The 22710-nt window shown below is 37.2% G+C and overlaps 1 protein-coding gene and 1 long non-coding RNA gene across 7 annotated transcripts in view; both read right to left on the bottom strand.

Moving 5' to 3' along the window:
• The window catches only part of GLRA2 (glycine receptor alpha 2), a 209636-nt gene that overhangs the window by 67649 nt on the left and 119277 nt on the right, over positions 1 to 22710 (bottom strand). The window lies entirely within an intron of this gene.
• On the bottom strand, positions 12985 to 21159 carry LOC119468672. Its single transcript, XR_005197413.1, has 3 exons — positions 21045 to 21159; positions 18144 to 18147; positions 12985 to 13033 (listed from the first exon to the last, which is right to left on the bottom strand). It is a non-coding gene; the product is annotated as an uncharacterized LOC119468672 (long non-coding RNA).

Raw genomic sequence — 22710 nt, 5'->3', positions numbered from 1 at the left:
AAGCACAAATCACCCACTAATAGTTAGAAACTTATTTGCAATATATACTAGCCTACAGGAGGCTGTAATAATTAAAAAGAAATCCTACTGCATCTTGAATAAAATGCTCTAAGTAGATGTATAAGCTCTTTGAAGAAATAAAAAGACCACGCTATCAGACAGCATCATTATTTTTCAATATGGAAGTGTACAGAATGCTTAAAAGATAAATTGTGTGAAAATATTTTGGTTGGGCTGATAGAGTGCATCAGTTTCTAACATATTAGTTGCATACATCTGCTTCAGAAAGTTTAGATCAACCTCAGCCCCTTGGCGGAAACCAATCCAGTATGATTATCTAAAGTAAGAGAAAGCAGCAAGGCTGTGTTGGAGATAGCCATGAGAAGATGCCAGGAATGTGGACTTCAGCTTTACCCCTGGTTGACATTGCAGATTTGGCCACATTATTTCACGATATGGGCCTCACACTCCCCGTTGGGGATATAAAATGATTGAGCTGACCATTTCTTTTTTTCTTCTTCTTTTTTTATTTTTCTTTAGAGATGGAGTCTTTCTCTGTCACCAGGCTGGAGAGTAGTGGTGTGATCTTGGCTCACTGCAACCTCCACCTCCTGGGTTCAAGCAATTCTCCTGCCTCAGCCTCCCGAGTAGCTGGGAATAGAGGCGTGTGCCACCATGCCCAACTAATTTTTGTATTTTTAGTAGAGATGGGGTTTCACCATGTTGACCAGGAAGGTCTCCATCTCCTGACCTCATGATCTGCTTGCATCGGCCTCCCAAGGTGCTGGGATTACAGGTGTGAGCCAACATGCCTGACCTAAGCTGATCATTTCTAAGGGTTCTGCTATTCTAAGATTCTGCGACTCAAGGGAAATAAAAAGTGATAAGAGAGGAAACCACATCAATAGCAGTATGGGTTCCCAATTTAAGGGGATCACAGCTATGAGTCCCAGTAACAGCCTTCAGGTACTCTACTCCAACTTCTTAGTACTTTCAGTATCATCTGATAATGTCTATTCATTGAATGCCTCTATGTGCCAGGCAAGACCTGCCTAAAATAGTGAATTCCTTGCTTAGAAGCAAATAGTACTAATTCAGGAAAAACAATTGCATGTGCAATACCATGTGCATAGCAGATACACCGAGTTTCCTTGCAAATTCAAAGGACAATTTTCACAAACCCTCAGCAACTCACCCCAAGCTCTGCTTTTCTGCCTAAGAGATTTCTCTAGCACCTTAGAAGCTTTCTGGACATGCGTACAAGGAAGCCTAGAACACTACCAGGGGCAGTCCTCGACCATGGAGGGATGCGTGTTGGTCGATAAAGACCCTAGATTTCCAGGTACTTGTTGGGACAAGTCTGAAGAGAATTCTACACAGTTTTTAGAGGATCCCCAGCAGAACTGAACACTAGTTGTCCTTCATGGTAACCAACTCAATAATACACTTGTTTGCCTTTTCTCCTTTCCCTAATTTATATTCCACATTCTCTCTTGTCTTTCTTGTGACCACCATTCAAATAAACTGTATGCAACCAAATACTTACTACAGGCTCTGCAGTTTACTGAAACAAATAACTCAAACCCCAACTTAGATCAGGAGAGCCTGACACAAAAATGATTCCTGCTACATCATTGCCATTTAGAACCAGGATAACAGAGAAACCACACATACTCCTGAAATTTTTTTTCTTATTAGCAAAAATCCTATACCTGGCTGAATTGCCCATCGCCAATAAGAATGTAGTGTTGACATGAATCAAAAAACAGTCTTCAAGCACCAAGTACCAAATCAGTTTAGAACCTATATTATCCATATCATTTAACACCCATCACTTCCTTTTTGCTCTGCACAGCTAGTTTTAAATTTATAAAGTTAGAATGATATAGCTTAAACAGAAACTGGTATTTCTTGTCTAATACTACGCAAGAATTATTCAGCATATACTAACTCTCCTGGGGTCAGGTAAATAATGAGAGTACCTTATTTGCAGAAATATTATATAAATATTCTGTCCCACCCCAAGCTCCTTAGGAAGACAGAGTCACAGTTCCATTTTGAGACTACAAGGATGTGGATATTATGAAAGTGCAAATTACTCCTATTGATAAGGACATCAATTAAAGGATTTTAACAGTGATATTGTTTGGCTGTGTCCCCAACCAAATCTTATCTTGAATTTCCATGTGTCGTGGGAGGGGCCTGGTGGGAAGTAATTGAATCATGGGGGCAGGTCTTTCGTGTGCTGTTCCCAGGATAGTGAGTAAGTCTCACAAGATCTGATGGTTTTAAAAATGGTAGTCTTCCTGCACAAGCTCTCTCTTTGCCAGCAGCCATCCACATAAGATGTGACTTGCTCCTCCTTGCCTTCCACCATGATTGTGAGGCCTCCCCAGCCACATGGAACTATAAGTCCATTCAACTCTTTCTTTTGTAAATTGCCCAGTCTTGGATATGTCTTTATCAGCAGTGTGAAAGCAAACTAATACAGTAAATTGGTACCAGTACAGTGGGGCATTGCTGAAAAGATACCCAAAAATGCAGAAGTGACTTTGGAACTGGGTAATAGGCAGAAGTTGGAACAGTTTGGAGGGCTCAGAAGAAGACAGGAAAATGAGCCACCGTGTCCGGCCCATTTTTACTTTTTAAAGAGAAAAGTTTAGTTTAATAATAATAAGCAAGGTATCTAGGAGGATAATTAATCAGTATAAGAGAACAAAATCCATAATCTATTCATTTTTAATCTATTTAAGTAGGCTCCATGCTTGAACATGTATAAAAGTAGCTATTCAAAATCAATTTACCTAAGCTCAAGTCCAGGAGTCATCAACTTACCGCCCATCACTTAAATCTATTCTGCTACCTGCTTTTGTAAATATAGTTTAATTAGAACACAGCCATACCCATTCATTTACATATTCTCTATGGCTCTCTAGTCTCTACTTAAAATAGTAGAATTGAGTAGCTACCAGAGAACTTAAAGCCCAGAAAGCCTAAAATGTTATCTGTTGATCTCTTTATAGAAAAATTATGAATTCCTGCTCTAATCATATATTTTAATTCAAGCTAACCATTACCTAATATAGTCTGAATCAACAAATTTTCTCTAATTTTAATGATCATAAAAAGTAAAACTGGATTATTCATATTTTAAAACATTTCATTCTAAGAATTTGTTACAGAATCACTTAAATTCTCATCTCAATTTCCACTTGTCATTGTATATACAGCTATTGGACCCCAAAATGAATTACATATTTTCAGCAGTAAGTCAACAAATTATTGCAGACTGTTCCTTGTGTGTGAGATGTTTAGAAGTATACAAAGATAATTAACATTTGGTTCCTGCCCTTGTGTAATCTGTTTTGCAGAGGTAAAGAAATACAGGAGAATAGATGGTTAACTTGCATTTTACCAGTGCTGAGTTACAGTGGTGGTAAACCCTGTAAGCACTAGTATTAGACTTTGAGGGTCTAAATCCTGTCTTGCCTCTTCCTAGCTGTACAGTTTTGATATGATACTTAGTGACTCTGTGCTTTAGTTTTCTCAGCTGAAAAATGGGGATAATAATAGATCCCACCTAACAGGTTTGCTTTAAGTATTAAGATATCTGTGAAATAATAAGTAGGTAATGCTTAGAACTGGGCCTGGTGCCTTGTACCTGCTCAAACATGTTAACTCTCATCATCATGGTGGAATTAACCTTTTATATTCTATCCTGCCATTAGAATCAATGCCTTGAGTGCTGCAAATTAGTTAGATTAATTAATAGTTTCATCCAATTTAGGATCTTCATTAAAGTTAAATGTGGGAGTCACTCTTGTGTGACTTCTTCGTGGATAGTAGCACTTAAGAGATTTGAGAAAACTGCTGTATCTTGACATCAGTGCTATCAGAAAAGGGCTAATTTCCCTGCTACAGTTCTTGTTTTAAAATTAATCTTTGGTTTGAAACAGCTCAGTTTTACCTTTATATCCGGAACTATTTATCAATTTTCAGAAAGCTAGGCAAAATTATTTCCATGGAATTTTGGATAAACTGGATATCAACTGTATAGTCTTTCAAATGCTAGAGATTAATTTATGCTTTTATAATTCATAACTGAATTTGATCTTTACCATAAACATCTGTTGAGCTTTATCCAGTGTTATGACTTCATGATAATGAAGGTTTTCATTAATGAATAACATTATGAAAATACCAAGTTTGTATCATTTTGCCTGATTTTCTCTCATATGAAGCACATTGTTACTGTGAAAAATTATTATGCATTTTGTGTAGGATACACTGATCTTTCAGAAATTTAATATATAACTCCTATTTCTACAGACAATACTTGTGCAGATAATGAGGTAAGAGAGCTTGAGAGATTTTCCCAATGTCAAAGAGCTAGTTTAGAGAAAAACCAAGCCTGGAGCTAGATTCTTGGTCCATCTTGATTTCCACTGTGACATCACATACTCATTCTAGTTTTACCACTTGGAATATTTTTTTATTGTACTCTAATTCTTTCAGCATTAGTTTTCCTAGTGTCTTGTATCTAACAATTAATAAGAATATTTGATTAACCTACAATACCTTTTTCCAGGGGATTTATGTCTATGAAAAGAGCATGGACCAGATGATCTCTTAGGTACTTCCCCATTCTTTATCTCTGATCGTTGATAACTTATTTCTGTATTATTCACTGTTAAGATTATTTGTGCCATACCTCAGTGCTGTGGATGGCCAAAGACTCACTATACATCCCCCCCCCCACCATGTCCTCTGCTATTTGAGGATTTAGTATGAGTTCAATATTTCCCTTGCTTACCCTCACCAATTATCCAATGGTGATTGGGGTTATTTAAAATAATTTACAAAGGCTAAATGACAGAACTTCAGAGCTGAGACAACTTTCTGAATCAGCTAATGGAGTTTCTCATTTTTCAGATGAGGAAATGAAAGGGAAAAGGCAAGATTGTATATAGCTCCCTCCAACAAACTATGCTGATTCCATGCATTCTCAAAGCATGATTAGGCAGGAAAGTGGAAGGACTATTCAGAAGATTTATTTAGATTAGCGGCTCCCATTTGGCAATGAACATATGTACTGAAAAATTAAGTCCATAGAATCAGTCACAACTCCTTGCAAGTTACTTTAATAAAACCAGTACTCAATTGAGACTGGCCTAATTGGAATTTTCATTGCAAACAGGAGAAATGGACTGAGGAAGTTTCTAAACACTGAAACCAGAATAATAATGTGTGATTAGTGTTGTCTTCAGAGGCAGGGTACAAAATTAGGGAAATAGGTGATGCTGGTCATGAACACTGGCCACTTTGCCATTTTTCCTGTTGCATTTAAGCTGACAGCATGCTACTGATCCATATCCAAGTACCATGTTAGGCTGCCAGGATCTGGCTGAGAATTATAGAACTTGTTTGGAAGATTTTCCACTTGCCAGACACCTCCAATGTATCGGGAATATTTTATTCCGAGCATCTCCTTTCCCACCCACTCCCTTCCAGCCTTTTTCTTTAAGAGAAATTCTAAATAGGAGAAAGTTATAAAATATTCATCCATTCATGCAACAAATGATTATGAGGTCCTTCTATGTGCTAAGAGCTGTCAGGTCCTGTTTTCAAGGACCTTGAATGTATGGACAAGTAAATTATAATACAATGCAAGAATTGTTAAGGCAGCAGGAAGTACAGGTGCTAGAAAAGCAGAGAAAAGGAAATCATCTGGCCTTACGTTGCGCAAGTTTGAAAAGATGTCTATGGAAATGCCTAGTAAGCTGACAGTTGACATGAGAGTAAATGCAAGCTCTAAGTAACATAAATAATAAGGAAAATCTCACTGGTATTTTCTGAACTCTGTAAATAGAAAATATGCCTTCTTTGCATGTACCTATAGAGTAGTCATAAAAAATCAAGCATGTACTAGACTGCAAAGGCAATCTCAATAAATTTGAAAAATTTAAAACAGTACAGCAAACATTTTCTCATAATATGATAAAATAAACAAAACAACAAAATGTAGGAAATAAAAAGGTTTTGCTTTCTGGGGAAGGCATGAATTTCTCTTAGTCCTTGAATCAAAGAAGAAATATAAACTAAAATTGCACAGTGTCTAAAAAATAGTAATAAAACAATTTGTACTACAATTTATATGATCTGTCTAGAGACATACTCGGAATGAAATTTATATTTAATAATTTAATCAGTAAACAACAAGATGGAGTAGGGGAAAATAGAAGGAATTAGTAAAGTTAAAAGCAGGAGTTAATGAGTTAAAAAGAGAATATCATGTGAATAATCAATACAATGAAGAACTAGCTTTTGAAATAAACTAGGTAGACTAATCAAGAAAGAGAGAAAATATAAATATATAAAATAAGAAACACCACATGTTGTCACTCATAACTGGGTGTTGAACAATGAGAACGCATGGACACAGGGAGGGAAACATCACACACTGGGGCCTGTTGGATGGAGGGCTAGAGGAAGGATAGCAGCAGGTAGGGGTCTAGGGAGGGATAGCATTAGGAGAAATACCTAATTTAGATGACAGGATGATGGTTGCAGCAAACCACCATGGCACGTGTATACCTATGTAACAAACCTGCACATTCTGCACATGTACCCCAGAATTTAAGGTATAATAAATAAAAATAAAAAAGAAACGATAATGGGAAATAACACAAAAAATTAATACTTATAAGAGGCTCCTTTAACTTATACATACACATTGTAAAACCAGGATAAAATGGACACTTTTGTAGAAAAATACAATTTACTAAAACTGACTGGGGGGATATTTTTTTAAAATTTAAGGATCTAAGTAGCCCATTTACATAGAAAAATTTTTTTCAAGGGCTACCATTTTCAGCATTTAGACATAAGCTTTTTTCTCCTTAGATAAATTAATATGAATTATTTTAGCAATAGATTTTTTTATAATACATTATCATTGCATTACTGAATAAACTATACTTAGTCATAACTTATTATTTTAAAATTTCCAGCTGAATTGTTTGCTACTTAGTATTTTTACATCAATTTTCCTAAGTAAGACTTGTCTTCAGTTATTTTGTGTATGTGTTTGTGCATATGTGTAATCTTTTCTAGTAATTTTGGTATCACTGTTATGCTTGCTTTATGATTTAGAAGTTTTTCCTTTATACATTAGGTTCTGGAATTGACAAAACAAATTAGAATCATCTACTCTCTCAAGGTATACTAGAAGTCTTCTATGAATTCATCTGGGCCTGGAATCTAATGCAAAAATTATATGATCAGCTACTGATATGCTAAACAGATTTTGCAAAATTCAACCTAAATTCTTGAAAAAATCTTCAATAATACTAATTCAGAGACTATATATATATATATATATATATATGTATGTATATTCAAAAGCTAAAACTATGTTTAATGGGGAAATACAGAATTACAGCTAGTATCAGGAACAAGACAGGGATACTATGTTACAATGATTATGCAACATTGTACTCAAGATAGACATAAAGGCACTTAGGAAAAATAACTAAACGTATACAAATTAGAAAGGCAATGGTAACATGGTAGTAGCTACTTGTGAATGATATGACAGTCTATCTGGAAAATGCAAGAGAACCAACTGAAAAATCTATTACTACCAGTATAGAGAGTTCAGTAAAGTAGTAAAATACAAAATTAATATATAGAAATTAATAACTTTTATTCATACAAAATATGATGAAAAATATAGCAACAGAAAAATATTTATGAATAAACTTAACAGGAAATGTGCAAAAACACAAAAGTTGAACAAATGAAAAGACATTCCATGCTCTGTCATAGTCTTCTTCAGTATCCTATGTTTTAATCCTTTTATAAGTTAACTTTGTAACTGTAATGTGTTGTTTATATATATATATATATATATATATATATATATATATATATATATATATAAACTGTTTACCTGTTGACAGAGATACAAACTTAAATACTGGGCTCATAGAATATGGGGTCAGGGAAGACTTTAAAAAATATCTTATATGGAATTCATATAAATCTATTCCTGCTCAGAAAATTAAATAAATATTTTTATAACTCATATATGCCTAAATCTTTAAGGCTTAGATATTCATATAAGTTTTGTTTGGTGCCTGGAATGCTTATCAGGATAATTTCTCTGCTTTCTATCATCATTCATATCTGAAATTACAGTTTTAAAAATGAGTTCACTTAAGTAAATAGTGTTGCTTATCTTTCTGTACAGTAATATATACTGAAATTAATGTAAAAATATGTGAGCCAAGCTTTCTGCAACTCTGAAATCAAGTTACATCTGTTCCTTTAAATAAAACTGCCTTGTTGATCATGAGTTTTTATTAATTGGTCTCTGTGTGTATATATATGTATATATGTGTGTGTGTGTGTGTGTGTGTGTGTGTGTGTGCGCGCGCGCGCACGTGTGTGTGTGTGTTTTATTCTGCTTTATGAATTCTAAAGGAGCAGAAATCTGAGAATGTATAATTTATTCTCATTTGTCACAACTCAACAGAAGGAATTATAGTAACAAACTTGGTAATATTCAGGAAAATAATAAATCAGTTTTATCTACCTAACTATTCCATTCCCTTTCTTAAATGTAAGCTGGAAATTAAAATTGATAAAATACTTATATTAGTATTATATTTATTTGGACAGAGTTGCTACTTTTAATACATCATAGGCTTGAGATATGAACTTCAAAATTTATTAATCTGCAAAAATATACTTAATTCTTAGACTGTGGATATTGGCAAATGTTTTCTACTTTAAAATTAAGCTTTAATAAAGTTATCTACTTCCTAGAAGCTATTTTTCTCTTGTCTTAGTTTGTCAGCTATACATTTTTTTTCTCAGATGGATGAATATTCCTGACCTTTTACTTTAGAATTCAGTTACTGTGATCCAGCTTGTCTAAAAATTGACAACTCTTCTTTGATCAATGAGTCATTCTCTTAAAACAAGAATAACTAGGACTGTCAATATATTTATTATCTCTTAATACAACTAAAATGATGGAAAAGATAGCACACTGCCAAGTTCAAAGGCCATATTTGATCCTTTGCTATGATACATGCTTGAACATGCAAGCTTTCTAAATACGATTAGAGGTAAATGGAGCAATTTGAGGTTTTTTTCCTTCCGCAGGAGGAAAATGGCCTTTTCTCAAAGTGCATAAATTAGCTGCATAAAAGTATGTGTCTGTTCATTCGTTCATTCATGTAGCATCTTTGAACATCAGCAAAATTCAGTGTTATCCATTATGTTTCTGGCACCATGTTAAGGGCTAGAGATAAATGAATGATACGGGGTCTTGCCATCAAATAATTTACAGTCTAGTAAAAGAAACCAAGAAATGCCAGGAGCTGTATTTCAATCACTGAAATTTGTATCTTTAGCTAAAATCTTCTATTATCTCCACACTCCTATATCAAATGTCTATTCAGTTACACTACTTTGATGTCTCATAGATGTCTACATCAACCTGTTCTACTTGCAATCTTTCTTATGGTCATGTAGGCTGCTAACTTTATCATTCTAGTCACTGCGCAAAATATTTAACTACTTTCTTTCACTTAAACCCCATGTCCAATCCATCAGGAAGTCCTGTTGGCTCTACTTCAGTATACATGCAGCAAAATCTGACCCTTTCTCATCTCTCCACTGCTAGCAACTGGTCCCAGTCTCCATCTCTCACTTTGATAACTTCAGTAATCTCCTAACTGGTATTCTTGCTCCCTCCCTTGTTCACCCAGAGTCTATAATCAACAAAGCAGCTGCAGTGTCCTTTTAAAACCTAAGTCATACCATGTAGCTTCTCTATCCAAAAACCTCCATGGCCCATATTTCACCTAGTATATAAGCTGTAATCCTTTTAATGGTCAACAAGGACCTACATGGTCAAGCCACCATAACTACTTAGACCTCATTTTCTAACTCTCCCTTCACTTTTTACTCCAGACACACTGTCTTTTTTGTTGCTTTCACCTTAAAGTCTCTGCACTGACTGTTTCCTCTGCCTGGAATGTTCTTTCCTAGATATTTATGTGCCTTTCTCCTTACTCCATCAAGCCTTTGCTCAAATATTATCTTCTCAATGAGGTCTACCCTGACCATACTATTTAAAATTGTATTCCTCCATTTGTATTCTCAATCTTCATTACACTGTTGATTCTTTCCTGCCCCACAACAGCACTTAACAATTTCTAAGGTGCCATATAATTTGCTCATTTGTTTTATATATTACTTATTATCTGTCTCCCCCGATGGAATATAACCTATAAGAAGATTATGGGGGTCTTTAAATTTTCACTGATAAATCCCAAGAGTACTTGGCACATAGTAGATGCCCCATAAACATTTCTTGATGAACTTCCTGACTAAAACAATTTGCCAGAACCCAGTTTGCAACAGATAAATCCACTGAATGATCTATGTGTCATATTGAACAAATTTATCAAATTACCAAATATTTTAAAACTATTTGCAGATTGACAGAAATTAGTATTGGATGGGATAGTAGGGCTCACTCATTAATATTGTGAGGAGCTAGAATCCAGAGTTCTGGTCTGCCATACTCTCCCCCAGCTGCAGGGTCTCCTATCTCCCTGTACTTGGCCTTTCCCCTTCTTTCTCCCAGGTTCACTCTTCTTGATGGCAGCCCAGGCTGTGCTCTAAAATGGCTCTCCTCTCTGCTGTCCCCAGACTCAGAGTCCCCTTTCTCTACCCCAAACCCTCCAGCTAACTCAGCAGGATGCAAGGGCAATGAAAAACTGAGCATCACTGACATATTAATTAAGAAGAAAAAATAAAAACCAAGCAAAGAAACTTTTGCAGAATGATTCAAAAGCTGTTAATTTCACCTAATACAAATTACTTTAAATCCTATAAGTAGTTGATATAAATACATTTTGTTAGATTGTTAAATATAGTATGGTAAACGTCATAAATAATCTACAGAGAGATTTTTGGTGAACTGGCCTATTTCTGGTTAACTATAAGAAGTGCTATGAGGTCTACCCTGAGGGCATGAGGGTCTTCTATAGTTGGATACAGCAAACTTTCTGTAAAGAGCCATATAGTAAGCATATTAAGTTAACAGACCAATACAGCCTTTGTCAGAACTACTCAACTCCACCTCTGTAGTGCAAAAGCAGCCACAGATGTATGTAAATGAATAAATGTGACTATGTTCCAATAAAACTTTATTTGCAAAAACAGGTAGTGGGCTGGATTTGACTCATGGGCCATAGCTCACTGACCCCTGCTCTGTAGAGGACAATTGAGCCTTTAAGGCAGGTTGAAGATATTAAGCAACATATCCAATGACTAGTCTGGCTAAACTCGAGGGCTTTTATTTACTCAGACTAGATTCATATTCTGGATTTGTATTCATTTACCCTATCCCACTGGGTAAGAGATAACCCTCTCTGATCCTCGATTTTTCATCTTAAGATGGTAAAAATTTTTATATTTTTAGTAGACATGGTGTTTCACATGTTGGCTAAGCTGGTCTTGAACTCTTGACCTCCAGTGATTCTCCTGTCTTGGCCTCCTAAAGTGCTGGGATTACAGGCATGAGCCACTGCGCCCAGCCTTATTTTACCTTTGAGCAAACATATGAGGGTAAAATTAGTATCCAGGCCACACACCACCAGCCCCACCTTTGACAATTGAGGAAACCAAGAGGTGGAATTGCTCCTCCAGGTAGCACGACCAATCATCCTGATTTACTGGAAACTAAGGGGACTCAGGGCTTTTCTGAGAAAACTGGGAGTTACCATATCTCCAGGCTACACTGGCAAACCAAACCCAACCTCACATCAAAAAGCTTATCTATCATGATCAAGTTGGCTTCATCTCAGAGATACAAGTAGTTCAACATCTGCAAATCTATAAACGTCATCCATCACATAAACAGAACCAATGACAAAAACCACATGATTATCTCAATAGATGAAGAGGAGGCCTTTGACAAAATTCAACAGCTCCTTTATACTAAAATTCTCAATAAACTAGGCATTGATGGATTGTATCTCAAAATAATAAGAGCTATTTATGACAAACCCACGACCAATATCATACTGAATCAGCAAAAACTAGAAGCATTCCCTTTGAAAACTGGCACAAGACAAGGATGCCCTCTGTCACCACTCCTATTCAACATAGTACTGGAAGTTCTGGCCAGGGCAATCAGGCAAGAGAAAGAAACAAAGGGCATCTGAATACGAAGAGAGGATGTCAAATTGTCTCTGTTTGCAGATGACATGATTGTATATTTAGAAAACCCCATTGTCTCAGCCAAAAATCTCTTTAAGCTGATAAGCAACTTAAGAAAAATCTCAGAATACAAAATCAATGTGCAAAAATCACAAGCATTCCTGTACACCAACAATAGACAGAGAGCCAAATCATGAGTGAACTCCCATTCACAATTGCTACAAAGAGAATAAAATACCTAGGAATACAACTAACAAGGGAAGTGAAGGACTTCTTCATGGAGAACTACAAACCACTGCTGAAGGAAATAAGAGAGGACACAAACAGATGGAAAAACATCCCATGCTAATGGTTAGGAAGAATGAGTATCATGAAAATGGCCATACTTCCCAAAGTAATTTATAGATTCAATGCTATCCCCATCAAGCTACCAATGACTTTCTTCGCAGAACTGGAGAAAACCACCTTAAAGTTCATATGGAATCAAGAAAGAACCCGCATAGCCAAGACAATCCTAAGCAAAAAAAGCAAGCTGGAGGCGTCATGCTACCTGACTTTAAACTATATAATAAGTCTACAGTAATCAAAACAACATGGTACTGATTCCAAAGCAGAGATGTAGACCAATGGAACAGAACAGAGGCCTCAGAAAGAATGCCACACAATTACAACCATCTGAGCTTTCACAAACCTGACAAAAACAAGCAACGGGGAAAAGATTCCCTATTTAATAAATGGGAAAACTGGCTAGCCATATGCAGAAAGCTGAAACTGGACCCCTTCCTTACACCTTACACAAAAATAAACTCTAGAAGGATTAAAGATTTAAACATGAGGCCTAACACCACAAAAACCCTAGAAGAAAACCTAGGCAATACCATTCACGACATAGACATGGGCAAGGACTTCCTGACTAAAACACCAAAAGCAATGGCAAAAAAAAGCCAAAATAGACAAATGGGATATAATTAAACTCCAGGGCTTCTGCACAGCAAAAGAAACTATCAATAGAGTGAACTGGCAACCAACAGAATGGGAAAAAAATTTTGCAATCTACCCACCTGACAAAGGGCTACAATCCAGAATCTACAGATAACTTAAACAAATTTACAAGAAGAAAACAACCCCATCAAAAAGTGGTCAAAGGATATGAACAGACACTTTTCAAAAGAAGACATTTATGCAGCCAACAAACATATGAAAAAAAAAAAAAAAACTCAACATCACTGGTCATTAGAGAAAAGCAAATCAAATCCACAGTGAGATATCACCTCACACCAGTTAGAATGGCAATCATTAAAAAATCAGGAGACAACAGATGCTGGAGAGGATGTGGAGAAAAAGGAACACTCTTAGAAAGTGTAAATTAATTCAATCATTGTGGAAGACAGTGTGGTGATTCCTCAAGGATCTAGAACCAGAAATACCATTTGATCCAGCAATCCGATTACTGGGTATATATCCAAAGGATTATAAATCATTCTATTATAAAGACACATGCACATGTATGTTTATTGTGGCACTGTGCACAATAGCAAAGACTTGGAACCAACCCAAATGCCCATCAATGATAGACTGGATAAAGAAAATGTGACACATATACACCATGGAATACTATGCAGCCATAAAAAAGGATGAGTTCATGTCCTTTGTAGGGACATGAATGAAACTGGAAACCATCATTCTCAGCAAACTGGCACAAGAACAGAAAACCAAACACCACATGTTCTCCCTCATAGGCGGGTGTTGAACAATGAGAACACATGGACACAGGGAGGGGAACATCACACACCAGGGCCTGGGGGTGGGAGACTAGGGGTGGAATAGCAGCGAGTGGGGGGATTGGGGAGGTATATCATTAGGATAAGTACCTAATGTAGATGACAGGGCAATGGATGCAGCAAACCAACACTATAGAATGTGTATACGTATGTAACAAACCTGCATGATCTGTACATGTGCCCCAGAACTTAAAGTATAATAATTTTAAAAAAGAGTGGTGTTGGTAAATAAGAATATGTATGTGACAAGGGCAACATATAAATATATGGATGATCATTGCCTTCTTTTCCTTTTTTCTTCTAAGATTCCTTTGTTGCTAGGTCTGTCTCTTTGATGAGGTTTGTTGATTCAGTTTTCATTTCATTGGGTCTGTAGAACTGCCAGTGTGAAGAAGCTAAGACAGATTTATTTACACTGGAAAGGATACAAAGCTACTCTAGAGAGAGGGAAAAAACTAGATTTAGAAAGAAAAAGAAGGAAACGAGGAAGAGACAGAAGAGAAATCAAACCTGGAATAAGTTTTGAGGAAAGATTTTTAGAGTTTGGAAGAAGTGGGATTGGATACAGCTCTCATGCATTGCTTGCAGTCTGAAAAGATGTGAGAGGATGAGGACAGAGGGAGAAAAAGATTATCAGAAGTGTTGCTCTGTGTTATGAATGATATTACCTTTCTGGAGTTTTTAAAAATAATGCAATAAAGACTAATACAATTTAATTTTACAGTATAGGACTTTGAATAAAACCATTTTATTGCATGGCCAGGAGGCAGCCTAACATTGTAAGGGTTATACAAGCAACAGCACCAAGCACAGAGCTTGACATAGAATAAGAACAGAAAATGATAATAATATAGTCTTTGTCATAGTGTTTATACCTAATGAGGGGTAGATAAGAAAAAATTTCATTGAGAGTATATTCTTGAGTCGAATTTTGTAAAATAAGTGGTCGTTACTCAGGAAGTCATGTAATATGACTATGAACTCAAATTTTGGAACCAGAAATTCTGGGGTCTGTGGTCTGGTTAAGTGTGTAACTTTGGACAAGTTGCCTAATGTCTATGTGACTTAGCTCCTGGTAACGAAGACAGTGCCTAATGCAGAAGGGGGATCAAATTTGATAACACATATAAGGTAATTACAAGAGAAATGAAATGGAATTAAAGTTATTTTGTGTAAGTTAATGCTCTTATATTATGAATATTTAATGTGCACTGCCAGAGTCAAATGACATGTGAAAAAGAGGAGACCCACTGTGGATACGTTACTCGTAATCATCATCATTGTCATCATCATCACCAATCATCATCATCGAGCATTGTTTTTGTGAGGGCTGATATTCTAACTTGAAAATTTTGCAGTTAAGATTTCTATAACTGGGACACAAGTCTATGTACCTTAGATGGACTTTGGCAGCTGAACTGTAGAAATAAAACCATGATATCTAAAACAAAATGTGTCAAGAAGCAGGAAAGCAACAAAATTAATGCCACTCAGCCCCTTGGCTGGAACCAGAGTCTCAGAGCCATGCCCCAACACCCAGGACACCATGCCCAGAGGGCTGGCTCTCTGTATTGATACTTGTTTTCTGAGCAGTTCACTCAAAGGGGAAGAGACAGAAGCAGAAGAGTGCCTCAGTGGACCTTTACATCACATAACAGAGCAGGAGTAAATCTGCTGAACTCAAGGCACTGCCTAGATCAGTAAATATTATATCTGTATGTGTTTGGTGTCACAATCCTGCTGGTCCTAAAGTAAAATATTACTATATTGAAAAGTGGAGAAGTTGAGCCAATGATGATGACACTCTGGCTTTCTGTTACTTTTGTGCTGCCGCAAACACTGGATACTTATACCTGCAGGTGATTTATGGTTCCCATAAATGCTCTAAAGCTTTGATAGTTTTAAGACTTAAATACATCTACTGGATCCTTTAAGTCATAGATTAGGGACATCCACAAAGAATGCGAATACAACCACCCTTGCTCTTTGTCTAGCCCTTGACCATCATTAGCTTGTTTATGATGCAGGACTTTTATTCTTGGAGGCTCTCTGTTTAGAAAGATCTTTCTCACCCAAGATCTCTGCCTAGCTTGCCTCTTAGGCCATTCAAGTCTCTGCTCAAATGTCCCCTCTTCAGAAAGGTCTTCTCTGATAACCCAGCTAAATAAACTCTTCCCACTGTCACCTAACAATTAACCATGCTCCAACACTTAACTGTGCTCTATTTTTTCTTCTTAGCACTTATTACTACCTATGCTTCTATATCTGCTCCAAGTCAAAGAGGTCATGGCTTACAGAGCCAGGACATAAATGCTAGTCATCTCCCTCCTGCTTTAGTACCCCATCAACCATGAACATGTCATTGAACAACCATTATACGCTTAACACTGTACCAAGGATGATTTGGAGGATACACAAAACATAGTAAATCTGTAAGTGGCCCTCGAGGATCTTCTAGTCTAACACAGAATATACAACATGTACAGCTAAAAGGGCACAAATTTCACCTAACAGTGCTTATTCTAGGGAAATGTGTTTCAGCTGTGAAATGAAATAAACATGGAACTTAACAAACATAAAACTTGAAAATAATATCCATATTAGGGCCCTGCCTCAAATCAATTAAATTAGAATCCCTAGGAGTGAGACCCAACTTTCATATTTTTTTTAAAGTTCTCCATATGACTACTGTACAACCAGCTTCAAAAGCTACCACTCTAGCCCAGTATACTACTTCAAATTGTAATATGCACATGAATCACCTGGGGATCTTGCTAAATTTCAGATTGTAATGCAGTAGGTCTGGGATAGAGCCTGAGATCCTGCATTTCTAATAAGTTCCCAGGTTATGCCTATGCTGCTGGTTTGTGGATCTCACTTTCAAAAGGGAGGTTCTAGAGTATACGTGATCTGGGTTAGAAGAAAAAGTATTTGTATAGTTATGAAAGAAGTACACAGAGAGCCACATTACAACACAGATGGACTCATGGCATAGACCCCATACTTAATAGTCAGGTTACATTATATTTGGGAAAACATGGAAAAACAACAATGTACAAATGCCAGCAACAAAGCCCAGTGCAAGCATAGCTCACAAGTGCTAGGAGGATGCGGAGGGAAGCAATTAAGAAAATATTCTAAGAGCTAAGAATAAGTACCAAGCTATAGAAACATCCTTCTTGGGCCTATTCTGAGAATGGAACAAATCCAGAAGTGCAGCTGCAGAAGCCAACTTCACATTTCTCTAGGGAACAGTGGACATCAAAGAGTCAGATGGAGAGTTTGAGCAGGAACCCTCAGTTTGGATTATTTTCATCAAGAATAACAGAGATTTAACATGGAGAACATAATATGGCCATGAGATTTCCAAGTCTACAGAAGGAAGTAAATCAGGAGTGGCTGAACAAAAATGAAGTGAAGCCTATTTTAGGCAACCTTGCCCAGAGTACAGTGGGGAGAACAGGAACACACCTGCAGTGGTAATAGAGAACCTTGGCAGACACACAGCTCTGTGTTCCACAGATGTTCCACATAACCTAGCTTTCCTCCACCTCGCTTGCTTGATTTTTTAACCTAACTTCTCCATACTTGCAAAATGAAATTTCAGGATTCTGGGATTTTCTCAAGTAATCACTTAGTTGCATCTTTAGAGAATTCTCCATGTGCAAGCAGTCCCTACTCAGTGTCTATATTACAACTGGCTTATTATTTTTTAATCCAAACAGCTCCCCTCTCCTCCATTTTGGAATACTGTTGATATGGTTTAATTGTGTCCTCACACAATTCTTATCTTGAATTGTAGCTCCCATAATTTCCATGTGTTATAGGAGGGACCTGGTGGGAGATTACTGAATCATGGGGGCAGTTTCCCCCATACGGTTCTTGTGGTAGTAAGTCTCACAAGATCTGATAGTTTTTATAAGGGGAAACCCCTTTCTCTTGGTTCTCATTCTCTCTCTTATATCTGTTGCCAGGTAAGGTGTGCCTTTCACCTTCCAACATGATTGTGACGCCTCCCCAGCCATGTGGAACGGTGAGTCCATTAAACCTCTTTTTCTTTATAAATTACCCAGTCTCAGGTGTGTCTTTATCAGCAACATGAAAATGGACTAATATAACTGTACTCTGAAAATCCAGGGTACTATGTCCTTCAACCAAAAATATTTGCGTATCCATCATGCTTAGGGCACTGAGTTTAAATGTAAGTTCACTAGCGGTAGATGCTGATTTCAGAGAATTAAAATACATTAGTGATAGAAAACATGCCCACATGCTAACTATAGGCATACCTCAGAAATACTATGGGTTTGATTCAAACCACTGTAATAAAGCAAATATTGCAAAAAAGTGAGTCACACCAATTTTTTGGTATCTTAGTGCATAGAAAAGTTATAGTCTAATAAGTGTGCAACAGCAATATGCAATAGCATTATGTTTAAATATAATGTCTAGAAATTTCAGACATAGTAGCATGTCTAAAAATAGCACAATGTAATAACATTATGTCTAAAAAACAATGTACATACCTTAATTTAAAAATGCTTTATGGCTAAAAAATGCTAACAATCATCTGATCCTTCAGTGAGTTGTAATCTTTTTGCTGGTAGAGGGTGTGGCATTGTCTTGTCTTGACATTGATGGCTACTGACTGCTTACAGTGGTGTTTCTTGAAGGTTGAGTGACAGTGGTAATTTCGTTTTTTTTTAACAGTCAGGGTCTCGTTCTGTCACCTAGGCTGGAGTGCAGTGGTACGATCATAGTTCACTGCAGCCTTGACTTACTGGGCTCAAGCAATCCTTCTGCCTCAGTCTTTCCAGTAGCTAGAATATAGGGGCACACCACCATGCCTGGTTTATTTTTGTAAAGACAGTCTTGCTATGTTGCCCAGACTTGTCTCAAACTTCTGGCCTCAAGTGATCCTCCCTATTTAGCCTCCCAATTCGCTGGGATTACAGGCATGAGCCACTGTGCCCAGCTGGCAATTTCTTAAAATAAGACAACCATGCAGTTTGCTGTGTTGATTTACTCTTCCTTTCATGAAAGATTTCTCTGTATTATATGATGCTATTTGATAGCATTTTACCTACAGTGGAATTTCTTGCAATATTGAAGTCAATCCTCTCAACTCCTGCCACTGCTTTATCAACTAAGTTTATGGAATATTCTAAATCCTTTGTTGTTGCAACAATGTTCACAGTATCTTCACCAGAAGTAGATTCCATCTGTTGCTTGCCGTTTCACTCTAATGACTGTTTCTTTTGCCGTGCAGAAGCTATGGAGTTTGATTAGGTCCCATAACAGAATGGGAAAAAATTTTTGCAGTTTACCCATCTGACAAAGGGCTGATATCCAGAATTTACAAAGAACTAAGATTTACAAGAAAAAAACAAACAAGCCCATTCAAAAGTGGGCAAAGGATATGAACACATACTTTACAAAAGAAGACATACATCAGGCCAACAAACATATGAAAAAATGCTCATCATCACTGGTCATCAGAGAAATGCAAATCAAAACTACATTGAGATACCATCTCACGCCAGTTAGAATGGCGATCATTAAAAAATCTGGAGACAACAGATGCTGGAGAGGATGTGGAGAAATAGGAACACTTTTACACTGTTGGTGGGAGTGTAAATTAGTTCAACCATTGTGGAAGACAGTGTGGCGATTCCTCAAGGACCTAGAAATAGAAATTCCATTTGACCCAGCAATCCCATTACTGGGTATATATCCAAAGGATTATAAATCGTTCTACTATAAGGACACATGCACATGAATGTTCATTGCAGCACTGTTTACAATAGCAAAGACCTGGAACCAACCCAAATGCCCATCGATGGGGAGGAAGGCAACAAATCAGACTGCCACGTGTGTACCTATGCAACAATATTGCATGTTCTTCACATGTACCCCAAAACCTAAAATGCAATAAAATAAATTAAAAAAAAAAAAGAAGTAGATTCCATCTTAAGGAACCACTTCCTTGCTTCAATCCCTCATCTATTCAGACTTTAACATGAGATTGCAGCAATTCAGTCACACCTTTAGGCTCCACATATAATTCTAGTTCTCTTGCTATTTCCACCACACCTGCAGTGACTTCCTGCACTGAAGTCTCGAATCTATCAAAGTCATCCAAGAGGGTCATAATCAATATTGCGTGTCTCAAGGTATAGAGAGGAGAGGCTTGAGAAGAGGGAGAGAGCCTGGGGGACAGCTGGTTCATGGAGCAGTCAGAACACATACAACGCTGATCAATTAATTAAGTTACCATCTTCTATGGGAATGGTTCCTGGTACCCCCACCCCCCGCCAAAAATAATAGTAAAATCAAAGATTGCTGGTCACAAATCACCATAACAGATATAATGATAATGAACAAGTTTGAAATATTGTGAGAATTACTAAATTATGAGACGGAGACAAAAGGTAAGCAGGTGTGGTTACAAAAGGGTTGCTTATAGAATTCCTTGGTGCAGGGTTGCAACAAATTTTCAATTTTGAAAAAATGCAATAGCAAGGAAATAAGACAGGAGACAAACAGATGGAAAAACATTCCATGCTCATGGTTAGGAAGAATCAGTATCGTGAAAATGACCATATTGCCCAAAATAATTTATAGATTCAAGCTACCCCCATCAAGCTACCAATGACCTTCTTCACAGAAGTGGAAAAAACCACCTTAAACTTCATATGGAACCAACAGAGTGCCTGCATGGCCAAGTCAATCCTAAGCAAAAAGAACAAAGCTGGAGGCATCATGCTACCTGACTTCAAAGTATATTACAAAGCTACAGTAATCAAAGCAGCATGGTACTTGTGACAAAACAGAGATATAGATCAATGGAACAGAACAGAGGCCTCAGAGGCAATGCCACACATCTACAACCATCTGATTATTTGACAAACCTGACAAAAACAAGCAATGGGGAAACAATTCCTTGTTTAATAAATGGTGTTGGGAAAAGTGGCTAGCCATGTGAAAAAGCATAAACTGGACCCTTTCCCGACACCTTACTCTAAAATTAACTCCAGATGGATTAAAGACTTAAACATAAGACCTAACACCATAAAAAGCCCAGAAGAAAACCTAGGCAAAACCATGCAGGACATAGGCATAGGCAAGGACTTCATGACCAAAACACCAAAAGCATTGGCAACAAAAGCCAAAATAGATAAATGGGATCTAATTAAACTCCAGAGCTTCTGTACAGCAAAAGAAACAATTATTAGAGTGAACTGGCAACCAACAGAATGGGAAAAAATTTTTGCAATCTACCCATCTGACAAAGGGCTAATATCCAGAATCTACAAAGAGCTAAAACAGATTTACAAGAAAAAACAAACAAACCCATTCAAAAGTAGGCAAAGGATATGAACAGACACTTTTCAAAAGAAGACATATATGAAGCCAACAAACATGAAAAAATGCTCATCACTGGTCATTAGAGAAATGCAAATCAAAACCACACTGAGATGCCACCTCACGCCAGTTAGAATGGCGATCATTAAAAAATCTGGAGACAACAGATACGGGAGAGGATGTGGAGAAACAGGAATACTTTTACACTGTTGGTAGGAGTGTAAATTAGTTCAACCATTGTGGAAGACAGTGTGGCGCTTCCTCAAGGACCTAGAAATAGAAATTCCATTTGACTCAACAATCCTATTACTGGGTATATATCCAAAGGATTATAAATCGTTCTACTATAAAGACACATGAACACATGTGTTCATAGCAGCACTGTTTACAATAGCAAAGACCTGGAACCAACCCAAATGCCCATTGATGATAGACTGGACAAGGAAAATGTGGCACATATACACCATGGATTACGATGCAGCTATAAAAAAGAATGAGTTCATGTCCTTTGTAGGGACATGGGTGAATTTGGAAACCATCATTCTCAGCAAACTGATACAAGAATGAAAAACAAACACCACATGTTCTCACTCATAGGTGGGTATTGAACAATGAGAACATATGGACACAGGGAGGGGATCATCACACACTTGGGTCTGTTGGGGGGGCAGGAGAGGGACAGCAGAGGGTAGGGAGGTTGGGGAGGGATAACTTGGGGAGAAGTGCCAGATATAGGTGTGGGGGGATGGAGGCAGCAAACCACATTGCCATGTATGTACCTATGCAACAATCCTGCATAATCTGCACATGTACCCCAGAACCTAAAGTATGATAAAAAATATAAATAAAAAATGCAATAGTTGTGAAATGCAATAAAGTTCAGCAAAATGAGATATGCCTGTATATGTGGAGAGCAATACAGAGGGACAACAAAAGCAGTGTTATTCTACTACGTTAAGGACACCAGATTAATTTTCTGCCCTTACTTATGTCTAGTAATCCCCTGACTCAATTTTTGCTCAGGCAAGCAAAAACAGTGGCTAGATGACAGTCTTGGGAAAGAACACTAAGCAAAGTTAGTTGAATATGCTCTGAGTTAGTGTCTTTGTCAGCTCTGACTGCTATAATTGAACACTAGAGGTTGTGTGTTAAACAACAGAAAATTATTCTTTTACAGTTCTGGAAGCTGAAAGTCTGGGATCAAGATCCCAGCATGGTTAGGTTCTGGTGAGGGTTCTCTTCCTGGCTCTTGAATGGTGTCTTTCTTATTGTGTGCTCACATAGGCGAGAGAGAGAAAGAGAGCAAGCAAGCTTTCTGGTG

The sequence above is a fragment of the Cebus imitator genome, unplaced genomic scaffold (genome assembly GCF_001604975.1).
Source record: "Cebus imitator isolate Cc_AM_T3 unplaced genomic scaffold, Cebus_imitator-1.0 Scaffold471, whole genome shotgun sequence".
Classification (NCBI taxonomy): domain Eukaryota; kingdom Metazoa; phylum Chordata; class Mammalia; order Primates; family Cebidae; genus Cebus; species Cebus imitator.
The sequence above is the reverse complement of the archived record's forward strand: the minus strand, read 5'-3'. Positions and strand labels throughout refer to the sequence as shown.